The 19,958-nt window shown below is 45.1% G+C and overlaps 1 protein-coding gene across 21 annotated transcripts in view; it reads right to left on the bottom strand.

Annotated features, from left to right (window-relative positions):
- BAZ2B (bromodomain adjacent to zinc finger domain 2B) overlaps nucleotides 1–19,958 on the bottom strand; it is a 242,777-nt gene that overhangs the window by 130,884 nt on the left and 91,935 nt on the right. The window contains exon 1 of one of the 21 annotated variants that reach the window (XM_083153977.1): nucleotides 6,385–6,784. The exons of the other annotated variants lie outside the window; for them this stretch is intronic. The gene's annotated coding sequence lies outside the window, so the exon portion shown is untranslated. Of the gene's footprint in view, nucleotides 1–6,384; nucleotides 6,785–19,958 lie in introns of those variants that run through there. 21 annotated transcript variants of the gene reach the window in all.

Here is a 19,958-nt window from a genome sequence, read left to right as displayed (position 1 = left end):
ACACCAAAGTCAGATGTAGAAGAACGACAAAATGCTAAGCTGCAACGTAGCACACAGGTTAAGATTCTGTTGCACAAGAAATTGATCAGTGCAATCTAGCAAAGACGTTTTATCATTTCCAGTTGCCACATTTTGAGCAAATGTCTAAAAACCATGCGAAAACGGGCGCCAATTTGGCGATCCATGTGTTTTTTTCTAGGCAAAAAATCACCACTTCAATGTAATAGGTTGACTCAAAGTTCGACCTAAAATGTCACGTCAAAAAGTGCAGGTTTTTCATCTAGGCATGGTATGTGGCACCAACAGTCGGGATTCCGACTATCTTTATACCAACATCGGAATTCCAACAGCCGGTACTCAGGGGAGCGGGTGCAGCAAAGCCAATTGCAGGCTCGCTGAGCTTGACATACTGCGATATTGCTATTTTTCCTCTATGGGGGTCATAGACCCACATGAGGGAGAAAAGCCCCTATTTGTAGGGATCCCAACCGTCGGGCATGACTCTGTATGAGCTCATTGTTTGTGCAGTAATTCACTTTAATAGACGTCAATATGTGAGTCAAACCAATCCTCAACGAGAACAATAGCTTCAATATGGTTGCTATAGATGGATTGTGGAAATTACGTGAGTATTCATACCTGATTGCTGCCTGGCAATTTCACAAGACAGCCAATTATCGATCAACTGTGCATGCGTACAGATCATAGCGCACATGCGCGAGTGCAAACAATGAAAAAATCCAGCATCTTTTTCTCATCCCAAGCCATTCGCAAGTAGATTGGAAGCCGGTATTTGTGGGTTTCACCAGACCGGTTTCTGTGAGTGTGCGACGTCAGCTCCGGGCTCGATCAGCCTGTTTCTATCGCACAGGCAGAGTAGATTCTGGGTTCCGCACACTGGGGAAATCATTCGATAATGAGTGAATTGCAAATGGATTTACAGCAAATCGCTGGCTGGTTCGATTTTCACAGGCCATTTGCCACCTTGCACAGGACTTGTTTTCACTCTGGTGGGGCTGCAGCTATCTAATCGCAGGTCTCTACTAAATCACCCCACTGCGATCAGGTCTGAATAAACCCTAGATATTGATCATCAATGTTATAAAACTATGCCATTGAGTACCATCGATAGCTCCTGAGTACCATCGATAGTTCATGTTGGCTATAACACAGGAACAGCCTAGTAGCTCTGCAGTGTAAGTGTTGTGGTAAAAACAAAGAAACATTATGGACACAGATACCATCGATAACCAGAACTTACTGTATCTGCATTAGTGGGAAACATTGATGGCCAATGGCAATCCCAAACCTTACTTATACCGCTTTCACATTGAGCCTAATTACCGGGTTCATGCCAGTTTGACCCGGTATTTGGTGTGATGGAAAAGTGGTTACCAGCTACAGATAAGCAGTAGCATACGAAACGGGTAAAAAAGAATGGTTCTCACCGGTTCGTTGCCGTGTTGCTGAGCAGTGTGAATGAGCTAATCAGGTCGAGCAAACCGTTTCCCGCACAAACTATGGTGGAGGCAGCGCTTGGAGCAGCACCGGCTCTAATCGCTGCCTCCACCCCCAATGATACTCCGACATGTCCCACATGATGTCAGCGAACCGCCAATATTGAACAGACCGCAAACGCAGGGTCACACTGGGACTGAAACATTTCAAAGTCCCGATGCGACCGTGCATTTGCGGTCTGAAAGCGGTATTAGGGGATTGCCGCTAACTTTGTAATATGTGCAACAACTTTGTGTAATGGTCACTCACATCATATCAGTTGTATAAACTGCTTTCAACTGCGCAATGTAGGTTTTATTTTATACCCAAGATTGTTACAGTGGTCTTATTATATTTTCAGGTCATCAAGAAAAATAACCCATTTAATGCAAGGGAATATTGTAAACTGAACTGCATGACCTGTTTCATTAGAGAAAAATAAATATATAATCACAAATTATTTTGCTGCTGCTTACAATTTTGTTTTTGCTAGTCTGTAAGTCTCACCCAGTGCAGAATGCCAGCAATAAGTGTGTTGTGCTGTGACGAAGGGGAAAATGCCAAAACAAAACACTTCAAACTGTTATTTACAGTCAGTGAGTCGCAGATATTTGTGCATCATACACAGGACGATTAAGGGCCAGATGTACTAAGCTTCGATAAAATGGAGAGTGATAAACCCCCAGCCAATCAGCTCCTAACTGCCATGTCACAGGCTGTGTTTGAAAAATGACAGGTATAAGCTGGTTGGTTAGTGGTTTATCAATCTCCATTTTACCACTTTTCAAGGCTTAGTAGATCTCGCCCTACGTCACAAGAATTAGTCTAGAATACTCAGTGAGAGTGATGCAAGGACTTTTGCACCACGACTCCATAGAGGGAGAATAGAACCTGTGGCGAGTCCCGGCACTCAGGATTCTGATGTTGCACCAATAACCCTCGGAATCCCGACTGTCAGAGCAGTAAAACTACAGGATAACGGATTTCCTCATATATACAAATAAAAGTACAATAAATAGCTAAAATTTCTCTTTGCTTGTAAATATTCATAGTAAAAAAGTTAGTGAGAGCCTTGTTGCCATTACCTGATATTTCTCCTAAACCACTAAGGGGTGTATTCAATCTGGCGTCACGACTATCGGGCTAGCCCGACAGCCATGACCCGGTCCCTTTCTCGGCCGGCTCAATGTCAGCTCAGCAGGCGGGATTCAATGTCACGTCTGCCGAGCGCCAAAAAGGGGGTGTGGCCACGAGAAATGGACGGAAATCGTCGAGCTGCTGCCGGGAGCTCGTCAATTCCCCACCGTTTTCGGCAGAACGGGCCCGGCTTGTAAAGTCGTGCCCGTTCTGCGGAGACGCCTGTTCAATTCTGTCGGGGAAGACAGCATTGAATAGGGCCCCAATGCTATTTCCCCCGTCGGGAATAGCGGCGGGGGATTGAATACCAGTTTTGGTATTGTTTCTCTTTACATGTTTGTTTCCTAGTCTCACATTGTTTCTTCTGTTTATTACTAGTCTACCCTGTATTAATGGTGTGTTGCACCCTATGTCTGTATTCCTGGCTTTTACAATAAACATATATTGTCTAAAAATAAAAAAATAACCACATAGGGTTACGCGTTTCGAAACCTAACTTACAATTGTGTAAGTTGAATCTTTCTCTACATTGTGTAACTCCACTTACACTACTATACACATATTAATGCTGGTGGTAATGTGGTAGGAGAAGAGTATACTTCTTGACAACACAAGAGCATCTGGCAACACAAACTAAATGTAAATGTATTTGTTTTTATAATTACTGTGGTCAGTGCTTTTTTACTTTAAAAACATGGTTGCGGTACTTGTGTGTGTCTGGTATCTTCCTTGGTGATCTGGAGACCACCAATGCATGAATATAGCTCCAAGCCATATGTCACCTACAGTCACTGATCTTATCAATAATCCACTTCCGGTCAGCATTACACATTGATGCCTCGGGTAACGATAATCAATGGTTTTACACAACAAGTATTGACCGTCAACAGTGAGCCATGGTTGTTCAGGCTATGCACATGTGCCGATGAAACCAATAGGGGGAACAGCCACCGGTACCTCATCATTGTTGGTGTCACATCAACAGTGAAAACACCCCCCACCATCTGACCATTGATGGTTGCTTAACATGGAAGGTTTATGGTAACCACTACTTCAGGTTTAATTTAAGGACACTGCAAGGTACTATTGGTGGGACCGATACAGAGCCTACTAATCTAATATATACTCCAATGTGGGGTCTTGACAATATTTTTACAGGTCAATTACAAAAGGAAAGCCCCCACCCCCAAACCCACTCCCTAAATGGGGAACTTTATTTTCGAAATCTCCACTATAAAAGGTTGGTATTAGCATAATCATTACCATGACACAAATGTAAGGATGTGGCTCACGATCCACCACATTAAAAAAGTTTGAAAACTCTTCCTCAAAATAATCAAAACGGTACATTTTTCTGACAATAACTCCGCTACAGTGAAGAAGCAGTCAGTGGTACATAAATGGGGTTAATCAACGCTGGCTGATAACTTCAGTGCCTATTCAATCCCAGCCGGGAGTCGCTGCTGCATATTCAGCTATTTTAACATCCGAATCGGCATTCATGGAAACGGACGCTAAATTTGCTCATTAGCGGCCATTTCCACAAAAAAGACTATGTAGGATTCACCAAAATAAATAAAAAGATTGAATAGATGGAATGCGAATTCCATCTATTCTGTGCGAAAACAGTCACTATTTCCGTGGATCCGAAATATCGGGAAACGTTGAATAACCCCCAAACACAAAGGTTGCCAGTATTTTATCAGATTGTAAAAGGCAACAGAATATGCTGGCGCTATATAAGTAAAATGTTAATAACAATAAAGACATGCACAAAGGAAACGTGCTCAGAAAACCGGTTACATCTATATATATCGCTACCACCTATGGCAGAGTCGAGTGCACTGTGCTGGTAATTTAGCATGTAATTGACATGCGTTTACATGTGAAAGGCTGCCACGTGAGCGGCTATGAGCTGCATTAGTCGCCCTGTTATCTTCCGCGTCCCCCCGTGGTGAATTCACTGTGGGCAAAACCATTTAACTGAGCAAGTTCTAATGGTCTGATAATAGTGTTCCAGCATTAGTATCAATGAACAGAGAGGTCCTTAAACACAAAACTGTAATTAGAGACCTTACTATTTCAATATCCAATATTAGGAGCATTACGTTGAATATCATTACCCCCCCCCCCCCATACTAAATGCTGTCTCTCAAACATGGGTCGCGCAACAAGTTTGAAATGTATTTTCAGTGAATTCCAATATAGATGAATCCTTAGTATTATAATATTCAGCATTTAGGAAATCATAAGAAAAATAGAATAATGATATTTACTAACTATAAAACATCATAGTTGCCCTTCCAGTGTAAATATCAAAGCAGGATACACAATATAAAACTACTGGTTCATGTGTCAGTTTACAGAAACCTTAACTGTTCGTGGACTCCTTAAATGTGCTGTTCAAAGGAATACAAGGTACTGCACAAACATCTTCCAAGTTGGGACACTGCCCTGTGACACATCAGACTGCACACACCAATTATGTGTAACTTGGGATGCAAATCACTAATTTTATCATCATTTAAACTTTGACCATAAAACCATACTTTGGGGTACATGCGACACATACGTGTATGTCCACAACAGGCCCGCTAGGTCTTAACCCTTTGGGTGACAAGTGAATTTGTCAGAATGGGTGTGAAAATTGCCAAACATTTTTATTAATCCTAATGACCTGTAATGTTTACCTAATATAGAAAATATAAATGTTTTTTTGCACAACTTTTTTTAATCTCTTTTTATATACCGTAGAAAAGTTTGGCATCAAAAACATTGCAATACAATATGCATATGCTGGCATCACAAAAAAAAAGTATAAAACCGATAAAGTTCTGTATGTAAAGTCAGAAAAATAAAGATCAGATAAAGATCAGACATCTATAACTTGAACCGTTGTTTACACATTTTTTTTATTTGAATTTATAGAACAAATGTGAGCAACGCTGGAATTTTTTGTGGATATTTTGAACATCTATCACAGATGTTGGCATTCAAAGGGTTAAACTACAGTATGTAAAAAACAAGTAAATTAACTATTTGGGTCAAAATAAAATTCAGGCGGAAATATTAAATAGTTTCACTAACTATATGTTGATATTTTAAACGCACAAGATAATCAGGGTGGAAGGATTTATTACAAAGGTAAGTAGTGTCACTACACAATGATTAAAGTGTACCTGCCACTCAATGAAGCCTGCCATCTTCTGGGATGTACCAATAATAATCCTGAGGCACGAGGCACAAGCCTCAGGTGAATACATGAAATATCTACCTCCAATGTTGCGAGATGACAGGTAAATAGATCTCACTACATTTCCACTAAACAAGATATGACTTTATATCATTTTAGAACAACATTACAAACCATTTGCACTGTTGAAAAAAAAAAATCGTCAAGTAACAATTTATTCTCAACATCAGCAAAACGTATACAATAATCTAGGTAGATCATCACGAAAAAAGCACAACTATAAAACCAGAATACATGAAACAAAACACTTTACAAGTAAAAACACTGGTCGGCAAAACTAAACTACTAAATGTCAATGAAAACTTTTATTCTAAAAAAATGTAAAAAATAAAAAGGAAAGTGTTTTTATAAAACATAATAACTAGCAATCATCAGTTTTATTTCCCATTAGCCTAAATGTACATGCTCGGCAGCAAGACAATAGTAACAAACAAAGAAAAATAAATTCCATCCTTTCTAGCGGTCTGGAAAAAATAAAGATTGAAGTCAGTGCTTACTGTGGACAGTGGATTAATCAGGAAGTAGCCATTATGCTTTCGAATACAGTGCAGGAACAGCCGAGATAGGTCTTCAGTTAGGAAGGAAGGATAAAAGAACACATACTATTATGTCCTGATTTCCCTGACCCCAGAGGTCAGCAGATGTCTCAGAGAACGTTATATTAAAGGCATGGGAGCAGAAGCCATTTACAATGATGTGCTTGTTTCATCAACAAGCATCTAGTTAACGCAGGCTGCTCCTTTTCTCCCTCTTGTATTTCCCTGCTTCTTTCTCTCTCTCTCGGAACATGGCTGTCTTATTCAGAGATTAGCAATTATTGTAATGAGACACTGTCGGATGAGGGTCAAATAGTGCTTCCTGCAGTTTACACATCTTGATTTCCTGGTAAACAGACTGAAAGGCAGGTGGAGCACTAGGATTAGCTGTAAAGGGATGGTGATCACACCAGCAGAACTAAGCTAGGTGAAGTACTGTATGCTGTCTTCGTAGATTGCACCATTTAATTCAGACAAAAAAAAAAATTACGGGCTGAGGCAGCAGAAAGGTGTTTTCAGGACAGGGTGAGACAATTGTCACACAATGTACTGTACAGCAGCCATGTGTGTACTCACTACACATATAACCATGTCTGTCAGTGAAGGAGAAAGGGAGTGTGGTTTTGTTTTCTGCATGGGATAGGTGGGCTGCACTTACCTAGATTAAAGACAATACACAGTCCATGAAAAAGAAAAACATTGCAAGTTTGCGCAGCGGAAGGTACAAAGTGTGATTGATAGATTCATTGGCACAAATGTGTACTGTTGACAAGCAAAAGTTTGACAACTTTGGTAGCCCTAGCACTAATAGTGGAGCATCAGAACTGGAAACTCAGTGTGACCAAGCAATCAGAAAGAATATTGACCAGTTTATGTGATATAAATCAACACTTTAGATATTGTCAGGCATCAGGCCTTAAGTCCCTGTTACCAGGTCCGGCTGTGACATCTCATAGAGATAAGGGTTTGCCCACAGTTGGTATCCCCGAGGACTAGAGTAACCCGTCTGCGCGTGGGTCTGGCATTCTCTCCTGGCAGTTCCTACAGTTGTGGAGCATGGGCACGGTCATGGGATTCACTTCCATGTCTATTGTACTTCATCTGTCTGCAGTTATACTTACATGGTCTGCTCAGCCAGTCACTGTATAACCCCTGTCCAACACCTCTCACATAGAGACCAGTATCCTGGCTCCAGATGCTTCTGTTCCAGGTACCTGCATTGCAAGTACATTCTGCATCTGACTCCGTGTCCAGCTACCTGCATTACAGGTTCACTGTGCATCGGAATCAGTGTCCAGCTACCTGCATTACAGGGTCACTGTGCATCGGACTCTGTCTCCAGCTACCTGCATTACAGATTCACTGTGCATCGGACTCCGTGTCCAGCTACCTGCATTACAGGTTCACTGTGCATCAGACTCCGTGTCCAGCTACCTGCATTACAGGGTCACTGTGCATCGGACTCTGTCTCCAGCTACCTGCATTACAGGTTCACTGTGCATCGGACTCCGTGTCCAGCTACCTGCATTACAGGGTCACTGTGCATCGGACTCTGTCTCCAGCTACCTGCATTACAGGTTCACTGTGCATCGGACTCCGTGTCCAGCTACCTGCATTACAGGTTCACTGTGCATCGGACTCCGTGTCCAGCTACCTGCATTACAGGTTCACTGTGCATCGGACTCTGTGTCCAGCTACCTGCATTACAGGTTCACTGTGCATCGGACTCTGTGTCCAGCTACCTGCATTACAGGTTCACTGTGCATCGGACTCCGTGTCCAGCTACCTGCATTACAGGTTCACTGTGCATCGGACTCCGTGTCCAGCTACCTGCATTACAGGTTCACTGTGCATCGGACTCCGTGTCCAGCTACCTACATTACAGGTTCACTGTGCATCGGACTCTGTGTCCAGCTACCTGCATTACAGGTTCACTGTGCATCGGACTCTGTGTCCAGCTACCTGCATTACAGGTTCACTGTGCATCGGACTCCTTGTTCCAGCTACCTGCATTACAGGTTCACTGTGCATCAGACTCAGTGTCCAGCTACCTGCATTACAGATTCACTGTGCATCAGACTCCGTGTCCAGCTACCTGCATTACTGTGCATCAGACTCCATTTCCACTCCGTGGTTTCTGATGTGTGTGGTTACTTGTTTGTAACAGAGTGTAAGTAGAGTATAAATATGCTGTGAGGCTGGTGTGGTGAAACAAATGATCTTTATTATCACTGGTGCAATTAAGATAAAGAGTCTCTTAATGAAGGGTGAAATGGGGGTGGTCGGCCTTGGGGTGGGCGTCACCGGGGCCAGAGGTGTACTGTGGATCTCACTGTTGTGTCTTCCACAGGCTCTGGTATGTGTGTCAGCCTCCCTGTGTCGACCTGGGTAGGGTGGGGGACCAGTGGGGACTCCGTGCGGGTGGGGGCACTGGGGTACCGCTGGTGGGGGGTAGGGGGAAAGTCTGTGATGAACACTTGTGGTGTGGGGTGGAACGCTTAAACTGGGGGTTCACTGGCTGGAGTCTCAGTCCGTACAGGTGTACACGTTCCTGGTGGTCAAGGCAAGTGCTGGGTGGTACCGGGGGCTGGCGTCCCTAACCCTCCGGTGGTGCACCTGGACACTTACCCGATACCCGGCAGTAGCTGCGGCGAAGATGATCTCTGCCTCGCGTCCTCTTCAGTCTTTATTGGCGTCCGCACTTCCCGCGGTGCTGCCGGCTGCAGGTCCACACCGCTACTACAGTCGTTCCTTCCAGCGAGACTCCAGCCAGTGAACCCCCAGTTTAAGCGTTCCACCCCACACCACAAGTGTTCATCACAGACTTTCCCCCTACCCCCCACCAGCGGTACCCCAGTGCCCCCACCCCACTGGTCCCCCACCCTACCCAGGTCGACACAGGGAGGCTGACACACATACCAGAGCCTGTGGAAGACACAACAGTGAGATCCACAGTACACCTCTGGCCCCGGTGACGCCCACCCCAAGGCCGACCACCCCCATTTCAACCTTCATTAAGAGACTCTTTATCTTAATTGCACCAGTGATAATAAAGATCATTTGTTTCACCACACCAGCCTCACAGCATATTTATACTCTACTTACACTCTGTTACAAACAAGTAACCACACACATCAGAAACCACGGAGTGCGCATTTCTACCCCCAATACGAAATCTATGTTACCAGGTCTCTGGACAAGACCCAGATTTGCTGCACCAATAAACAACCTTGAGGGTAGAGCGTGATACTGAAACCAATATTACCAGACTCCATTTCCAGCTACCTGCATTACAGATTCACTGTGCATCAGAATCCATTTCCAGCTACCTGCATTATGGGTTCACTGTGCATCTGACAGCGTTTCCAGCTACCTGCATTACAGGTTCACTGTGCATCTGACTCCATTTCCAGCTACCTGCATTACTGTGCATCAGACTCCATTTTCAGCGACCTGTATTACATGTTCACTGTGCATCTGACTCATTTCCCAGTAACGTGCATTACAGATTCACTGTGCATCGGACTCCTTGTTCCAGTTACCTGTATTACATGTTCACTGTGCATCTGACTAATTTCCCAGCTACAGTATCTGAATACGGGACTGATTCCAAGACATTGCAAATACAAACATTGCAAACCCCATAATCACCCAGAACAACTCCACGCGAAATCGTTTGATAATAGAATGGATTGTAATTTCTCTGATTAGCGATCCAGGCTGAATTAGGCCCTCAGCCTTCAGTACAGCATACAGCAAACATTCCATTTCTCTACAATAAGGACTGTTCTGCACTCCGCACCTCTCCCAGTATCATCTGCAGCACTCTGTATCTACTTCTCCTGCCGTCTGCATAAACCCCAGCAATCGGGCCTGGGGCAAATTCGGACATGAGGGATCAGGTTTGAATCGCCCCCATAGTTCAGTTATTATAAAGAGAGAGCACTTAGGTGAAAAAGTTAGGTGAAAAAGTACAATCACATTTATTGGCATACACATATAAATAAAAATATAGGTAAAAAACAACATTATAGCAATTGATTTAAAGCACTAGATACATTACAATTTCATTAGGACCCAGCAATACTCACTACTCAATAAGTAAATACGAGACCAACCATCTAGAGTCCTTAATTTGCATAATACAATATTGTCCTTGTTCCTCAATAGGTCCAGGTCCATGACTAAAAGATCTTGAGATACGAGGGGGACATTCGTATCCACAACGATGTCACAATTTATATATATCTGAGGTATCAACTGGCCAGTTATGTTGGATACCAGGTTGCCTCATATATAGATGTTATAGGGATTTGCTCTCTCTTCATAATAACTGAATTTGCATGTAGTGTCCCAGTAAACTAATTGGGAGCAGCTGGGCAGTACTTTGGCGCTTATTGTGATCCAATCAAATTTAATAGTAACCCTAAGCAATTAAGTTTGATACAAAAATATATTTTATTAAAATTTTTAGATCGATGGACTAGTCTATCATATACAAATTATTGATATATCCCTGGTTCACAATATGCCACATTGTAGTGCTCTCAGGCGCTAAGCCAGATATTTGCTTTTTCGCCCCCATAGTTGTCCGAGAGCACTACAATGTGGCATATTGTGAACCAGGGACTACTATTGTGCATTACATAAAGTAGGGCACTACTACGGAGTGTAACATTAACTAGGGCTCTACTATGTGGCATACAAAACAATTATTGCACTACTATAGGGTATTACATTAACTACGGGACATAAAATGAAACAACTTATGTGGAAAGAGGTTCTCTGTAGAAGCACTTAATTGGGGCCCATTCAAAATGTTGCTTTAGGGCCCACAAAGTTATGACTATATCCTTGCTTGTACCAGGCATCATGTGGTGAGCAGCATTACATTGCAGGCAGTACAAGTCACAAGGAATTACATTAAACGCTCCTTCCACCTTGGAGAAGTGATCTGGGTGCAGGAGAGTTGTCTCCTTGGAGCCTTACAGAATAAGCACAAATGCAAGAGCCTCCTATAAAACACAGGGGCCTATTTGTGCACACAGAGTAAGGCCTGCATGCCCCAATGGAGCAGCTGTGGTTGGCAGTGAAGGTGATTGGTCTTTGTTCAGGGTGGGGGGGGGGGTTTAGTGGTGTATGTCCTGTAATTGAGCTAGCATTCTATGTTCAGCAGTGGGAGTCATCTGTCTATGGGGCCCAGGCAGGGGCTGGCTGGCAACTTTTAGCCTAGGGGGCAAGTCCAGAGCACAGGCCCATAAGAACACCCCCCCACCCCCACCGAAGTTACGATCGCAATATGTGGTCGGTCAAAAAAAATATTTAAACATTTGCTCCATCCAGGGCCGGTGCAAGTCAACGGAGCGCCCCAGGCGAGTCGGGGTGGGGGCGCCCCGGTGCTGGGGGAGGGGGGGTACCAGTCCTGCGGCGCTGTGTATTTAATGCTGGCGGCGGAGGCAGAGAGGGGTCCCTGCAGTCAATGAGCGCTATCCGCCAGGCTATGCGGAAGCGCTTCTGTTGTGAAAACACTGGCCGCACGGCGCACGCTGATTGGCTGAATCTCAGCAAATCAGCGTGCGGACAGTGTTTTCACAACAGAAGCGCTTCCGCATAGCCCGGCGGATAGCGCTCGTTATTTCTTATTGACTGCAGGGACCCCCCGCTGCCGCCGCCGCCAGCTTTAAATACACAGCGCCGCAGGACAGGTACCCCCGCGGCACGGGGGGCAAAATGCCGCCCTCCAGTGGCCGGCGCCCTAGGCAAATGCCTAGATCTGCCTAGTGGTGGCGCCGGCCCTGGCTCCATCAGAGGTGAAGTGGGGGGGGGGGGGTTGTTCTTATGGGCCTGTGCTCTGGACTGGGGCTGAGAAAAACCCCTGCATAATAATAACAACAACAAAAACAGGACACCACAGGCAGCTCCCCCTGCATAATACAAGGACACCACAGGCTGCTCCCCCTGCATAGTAACAGGAGGACAACACAGGCTGCTCCCATGTATAAAAACAACAGGACACCACAGGCTCACACATATATATATATATATATATATATATATATATATATATTTATTACATATACACCTCATTCTATTAAAACAATAAAACAAGGCACAGACACCCGACCTCCCCAGCCCTGCACCTATCCCCACGCTGCCCTGCACCTATCCCCACAGTGCTTACAGTAACAAGACCTGCCGTCTCCTCTCTTCCCCTTCCGTCCTCGATCATACAGTATGTGCAGATTGACTCATATTTGTTGCTGGAGGCAGTCAAAGCAGTTGTTCGGCACTGAGGACATGTCCTCAGTGCTGGGGGCCGGCGGCCATTTTTCGGTAGCCGCGGAGCAGTTTACACTCAGGAGGAATGCAGGAAGGAATACAATGGAGCATCAGACAGCGTCACGGCCCGCAGCACTAACTGGTTAAGCGGCCCGGGGGGCACATGGCACCCTGCCCCCCGGCCCAGCCCACCCCTTGGCCCAGGGATAGTGTTTAGCAGGTTGTGGGAGACTTGACCACTTTTTCTGGTTGTTAGGAGTGCCTTCCATTTTCAGGAGCCTCCTGGCCTTTCCGGGAAAGTAGGCAGGTATGGTGTAAATATGCAGGCATTTACTAAAGTATTGTAATGCCACTAAATACAGGCAATCTGGTATACAGAGGAACCTTCTGGCTGGTTGTACATGTAACTATCCTGTTAGAAGAAGTAAAAAAAATGATCTTAAAAATCCACTTCAGTAAAAAGTGCTCTTTCCAAACCAAAACCTATACTGCATTCTTACACCTACTACACCTTACTTGTCTGAGAAACATTATACGGAACTTTTTCTCTGCTGTTGGCAGTCAATAATTGCACGATAAATCTGTAACTGGAAAGTTAATAGCGTGTATGCATTAGGCTTAGAGGCCTTTACATATTGATCAGCAAATTGTTTAGAGCCTTCAGAAGGGTTCTTACTCCGTGCACTAACACAGACTTTTGGAGGAAACATTTTTTTTCTTGCAGATACTAGAGAAACAAGGGCCTGAGATTCACACCTGCTTGCTGGTCTGTGAGTGTTCGTAACCCAGGGAGCAGGTAACCTCCCTCCCCCACCCCTGTGCGCGCCTGCGAAGGTTGCCAAGTTTATCATTCTCAGTGATACAGTAGGACTTGCACAAAAATTGGCTACCTTGACGAGGGCTGAAAGTTAAATGTATTGATGAATATATTAACTAAAATCCTACTGTATATTACATACCCTCCAACATCTGGAGGGACGAAATCGGTGCACATTCGGAAAGGGGGCATGGCCAAATGGGCGTGTTCAGTGGAAAAGGGAGGTGTGGCCAAATCCCCTTTCCGAAGGTGTATTGGCGTCATTTAAGTAGATCATATACTTGGGGCCCCAGGTATCATAGTAGTACTCACCCTGCTTTCTGTGCCCCCCGGGGCCTCGTCGTACTCAGCCGCCCGCCCATAAGCTCAAATACGGTATCAGGGGGTGCCCCTGTGCACTGTGGGCCCGGGGTGCACTGGCTTTGCAATCCCCTGGAACGGAGAGGAGGTGCAGGGGTTCCAGGGAGAAATCTCTAATCAAGGTGAGGACTGGAGTCCGGCTGAGGCCCCCTGCAGTGCAACCTGGGAAATGTAGTCTAAGCCTCATACTACACAAAGGGCAGTTGGCAGGTGAAGACTACATTTCCCAGAGTTCCAGAAGCCACCTCAGAAATCGGTACATTCGGTACAGTTAGATTTAGCCGGTACAGACCATTTAAAAAGGGTACTGTACCAGCTAAATCGGTACAGTTGGAGGGTATGATATTATGGTGAGTTTATTATGAATAGTTCTGTATTTTTTTGTATGGAAGCAAACATACTTTCCTACTGTTTGTACACCTCCCCAGGAGAAGTTTGCAGAGGAGACACTGATGGGCACATCAGGGCATAGGGATAGACAGATATAATCAAGCGCAGCCTCCGTTCCAGTCAAATGCTGCGATTCACAGGTCTATGAAGAGGGTGAAACTAAAACGATGCAGAATGACACAATATGTGCCATTATGTCCCCTCTCGGAAGCACCTCAATTGATGCCATTTGTCTTAGCAGCCGAGGGAGATGTGGGGGGGTCCTGGGAGAGGATGTGGGAAACTTGCCCACCTTTCTAGGTGGATAGGAGGGCCACATGATTTTCGGAAACCTCCCGAACGTTATGGGAGGGTGACAGTTTGTGATAGATATCTTATTTAAAAGATTGTGCTTTTCAATAAAAAAAAACAGATAGTTGAGAATATTCAATAAATATGCTAGAATATGCAATCAAGTGTCAAGTACAAATGAAGGGGCTACTGAAGCCCCTTCACATTTCACTTGATAAATTTGATCTGCCTTTTGCATCAAAACTACCAGCTTTTGTAAGAGCTGGGTATCAACCGTAAGGTAGCAGAAAGCAATCACTATTTGCACATGGATCCACCATCAAACACAACAACAACAAAAATTTAGTAGTTATATGTTTTTTTAAACGCGCTAATAAACATGATGCACGACAAAGATTTTACTAATGAACTACAACAGGACCATACACTGAAACCCAGGGGAGAAAAGCATGCAATAGGTGGTGGTCAGGATAACCAGTTACATTAGAAAACAACTGGCTTTTCTAGGCTTAGTAATGCAGATGTCCCAGCTACTCAATCACCTGCCGTCTCGTAGAGGACTGATCACATACCAGTTAACGATTGAATGATAATAGCACAATCTACAGGGAGAAGAACACTGAAAGGCCTATTTTTAACTTACTTGGCTGGGGACTACTGTCTGCGGTACAATAACTAACAATGCACTGCAGGGAGTTAGGAGGGATGCATACTATCCATAGGCAATAATGCATAGTTTATTTGAATGCAGAAAATCTTTGTACCCTGACCCATCTTCCCTCTTTACTACAACAGAACTTACATTGTTGCAATAATGTTGCAGCCCTCTGCAAAAGAGCTGCCTCTTGCCTTCTGACGGTATACTGAGCACCGGGGATGCTGACTGCATCCCGTATCTTACGATGGAAAATTATTAACGTCCACAGCATTTAATGCAGGAGCAAGGGAAGGTATAGGGACTCTCCATCCCTGCCACGTGGGAGTAAATGTAGTGTATTCCAAGCTTTTCACTTCTGTGTTAGCGTGGAAGGGATATATGTACTAAGATGGGCCTTCTATTGAAGATGGGATGTTGCTATAGGCAACCAATCAGATTATATTATCTTATAGAGTGTGCTAAATAAATAAGAAGTAGAATCTGATTGGTTGCCATATCATCAATAGAAATTAAATTTAACCCAAAGAGTCTTTCCCATTCACTTATCCATCAGCATAAATTCCACTGCTAGTAATAATGTTGAGAAATCTTATATCTGGGTGGTGGATGTTCATTCAAATACAAAAAAATGTGAATGTACATTTCTTTTAATTGAAGATATTGTTGTCTGTAAATAATTGAGATAAGTGTGTGGCATTACATTTAGCATTGGGATGTGCTGACCACCTATCAATGTTTTATTACCCTGCACCAGCTCCTGTGCTATTGCTTGGCAACCTGCAAACAAAGCTTATTATTCACACCTCCATGGTTTTCCTGACTTCCCAACTATCCCTGCTGTAACGCTCAGGGAGTACCGAAGAAAAGCAATGTGTGCCAATCATAGAAATGGGAATATGAATATTCAGATCATTGCCTGCTTTTTGATTCATTCCATTTACATGTATTTGTTTTTTTTTCTAGTCTATTGTTATTCATTGGAGGGAAAGAAATAGATAAAACAAATCAAGTGGACCAAAAAAATACATAAATGCAAAATAGAAAACACTAATTCAATCTAGCCAACAAAACTCCTTATCCTACTTCTAACAATTCTCAATGAACATTCCCTAGTAGAGTGTATTATATATATATCACCAAGCAACGGACAGATGCAGTACATCCTGGTATGGGTCATAGGGTCAACATACATTGGGTCAAACACTGAAGGTCGACAGGGCTTAGATGGTCAGCCCTGAAGGTCAAAACAAGCAGTAGGTCGTCAATGGGAAGGTTAACATGAGTCAACCTTCCCATGAGTTCAGTAGTCGACATGGGCACCATTTAAGAGTACCGCTGCACTTGCCATGCCTCAGGCGCACTATCATAGTCTCTCACCATGCTGTAGTGGATGGTAGGGTATGAATTGGCTTTGAATAATAAAAAAAACCTTGAAAAATTCATTTCGCCCTTTTAGCTATGTTGATCTTACGACCCTAGTGTTCACACTAGGCTGTTTTGGCGGGGCACCGCGCCCTGCCCGATTTTAAAGGGCAAAATGCGCCCTGCCCGTTTTCCGGCCCTGCTAAAAGAATCTAGCCTGTCAGGCTTCTGCACGCCCCGCAAGAAAATTCGGCAGACGGGGCTCGCTCATATTCGTGATGTTGGTTGACGTCGGCGGACCTGCCCCCACGTTCAAAGTGCCCCTTTCCTCCAGCACCCTGCTATGCTTTGGAAGCTAGGTACCAGACTGGGCTCTGCTTTGGAAGCTAGGTACCAGACTGGGCTCTGCTTTGGAAGCTAGGTACCAGACTGGGCTCTGCTTTGGAAGCTAGGTACCAGACTGGGCTCTGCTTTGGAAGCTAGGTACCAGACTGGGCTCTGCTTTGGAGGCTAGCCACCAGACTGGGCTCTGCTTTGGAGGCTAGCCACCAGACTGGGCTCTGCTTTGGAGGCTAGCCACCAGACTGGGCTCTGCTTTGGAGGCTAGCCACCAGACTGGGCTCTGCTTTGGAGGCTAGCCACCAGACTGGGCTCTGCTTTAGAGGCTAGCCACCAGACTGGGCTCTGCTTTGGAGGCTAGCCACCATACTGGGCTCAGCTTTGGAGGCTAGCCACCAGACTGGACTCTGCTTTGGAGGCTAGCCACCGGACTGGGCTCTGCTTTGGAGGCTAGGTACCAGACTGGGCTCTGCTTTGGAAGCTAGGTACCAGACTGGGCTCTGCTTTGGAGGCTAGTAACCAGACTGGGCTCTGCTTTGGAAGCTAGGTATCAGACCGGGATCTGCTTTGGAGGCTAGGTACCAGACTGGGCTCTGCTTTGGAGGCTAGCCACTAGACTGGACTCTGCTTTGGAAGCTAGGTACCAGACTGGGAACTGCTTTGGAGGCTAGGTACCAGACTGGACTCTGCTTTGGAGGCTAGCCACCGGACTGGGCTCTGCTTTGGAGGCTAGGTACCAGACTGGGCTCTGCTTTGGAAGCTAGGTACCAGACTGGGCTCTGCTTTGGAGGCTAGTAACCAGACTGGGCTCTGCTTTGGAAGCTAGGTATCAGACCGGGATCTGTTTTGGAGGCTAGGTACCAGACTGGGCTCTGCTTTGGAGGCTAGCCACTAGACTGGACTCTGCTTTGGAAGCTAGGTACCAGACTGGGAACTGCTTTGGAGGCTAGGTACCAGACTGGGCTCTGCTTTGGAGGCTAGTAACCAGACTGGGCTCTGCTTTGGAGGCTATGTACCAGACTGGGCTCTGCTTTGGAGGCTAGCCACCAGACTGGACTCTGCTTTGGAGGCTAGTAACCAGACTGGGCTCTGCTTTGGAGGCTAGGTACCAGACTGGGCTCTGCTTTGGAAGCTAGGTACCAGACTGGGCTCTGCTTTGGAGGCTAGTAACCAGACTGGGCTCTGCTTTGGAAGCTAGGTATCAGACTGGGCTCTGCTTTGGAGGCTAGGTACCAGACTGGGCTCTGCTTTGGAGGCTAGGTACCAGACTGGGCTCTGCTTTGGAGGCTAGCCACTAGACTGGACTCTGCTTTGGAAGCTAGGTACCAGACTGGGAACTGCTTTGGAGGCTAGGTACCAGACTGGGCTCTGCTTTGGAGGCTAGGTACCAGACTGGGATCTGCTTTGGAGGCTAGTAACCAGACAAGGATCTGCTTCATTTATCTGGCACTGCAATGGCACCCATTTTGTAATCACAGGAAGAAGCTTCATGACAGAAGCCCTATTTTTAATCTGAAGTTGGCCATATGATCTCTAATAAAAGCCCGAGTGCATTCAGTCCTTTACGCCGTATATAATGTTTGTGCTGCAGCCTCGTGACTTGCAACTACTGACAATCACAGCTACGTATAATGCTCCTAGAACACTGTTCATTTTCTTTATGCAAAAGAGCCTCTCAGCATTGGAACAATTCTGGATACATTAGGAGTAGTAATATGGTAAAAGCTGCATTATATCAATACAATTAAAATAATCTGCAATCAACAAATAAGGCGTATTATCTGTCACAGTGTAAAGTTCCCAAGAATGCTCAAATTTCCATAAACTCCCAGCCTGCACCTCAATTAATCTACATGGGTGCCACAGCGTACACAGACTTGGAAAACAAAGCGCTTTCATTTGCAAGAGTCTCATATGCTCTGAATAGCATTAATTATGCAACAGTTGTATATGAAAGATCACTTGCACATCTACAAAACATGTATTCATACAGTATTAAAACACAAGCATGGCTCAGCAGGTTACTGTGTTATTTGGTTATTTCTTAAATAAGTAGTGTACATTGTACCATCAGCTGCTGCAGGATCAGTATGATTTAACATACAGATGGAGTGTCCTTCTTCTTTCCTCGGCGCCCGCCAGATCCCCTCCTCTGTAAAGCGCCGGCGATAGAGACTGGGACGCGCGTGCGTCTCATACGCACGCGCTTCCCAGTTTCTCGACGGTGGCGATGCGGGTCCCTGCCCATCTCCGCTTCAGGGAGATGAGCAGGGTTAGGGGCGACGGCGTGGTGGTGAGGGGCACCGGGGGAGTCGGCAGGGGAGGCGGCGGGGACCCGGGGACAAGGTCCGTTGCCACAGGGCGCACGGACATCTCGTGCGCGCGGGAGCCTGCCGCTGGCGGGGGGCTGGCGATAGAACCGCCATTTTTCAGGTGGTAGCACTGCTTGGGCCAGATGTATCAAGCTTTAAAAAGTGATAAAATGGAGAGTGATAAACAGCCAGCCACTCAGTTCCTACCTGTCATGTTACAGGCTGGGTTTTAAAAATGACAGAGCTGCAGGTGGGGCAGATGTAACATGTGCAGAGAGAAGGGAATAGGATAAGTGGCCCTAAGGTCACAATAGAAGCGCTAATCATGTTAAAACCTAGTCACACAGATAAATAGATATTTAACTGAGCAGGGATTGCTGCTTCATACACAGGGTGTGTACCCTTAAATTGCAGAGTATGGAGACTGTGACAGTGACAAAAATTTGTAGCTATCACTTTAAGAAGCACAGTCCTACTCAGTAAGTTTTTCACACAATATGGACATCAATCATATATTATATTTATTAAAAAACACAATTCATATGAAGCTTCAATTTTTCAAAGTGCACAATAAATGGACAGACAAGACAAACAACATAAAACAAATATAATAAAAATTAATTAATGGAGGCTAATTGCGGCTTACTGGCTAGATAGATATATGAGGCTTTGAATTACTGAAAAGTTCCTCAAGAGGCAATGGCAATATTATAGTTACCAGTCCCGC

This window comes from Crinia signifera, chromosome 7 (assembly GCF_055691185.1).
Source record: "Crinia signifera chromosome 7, ASM5569118v1, whole genome shotgun sequence".
In the NCBI taxonomy this organism is placed as follows: Eukaryota; Metazoa; Chordata; class Amphibia; order Anura; family Myobatrachidae; genus Crinia; species Crinia signifera.
The sequence above is the reverse complement of the archived record's forward strand: the minus strand, read 5'-3'. Positions and strand labels throughout refer to the sequence as shown.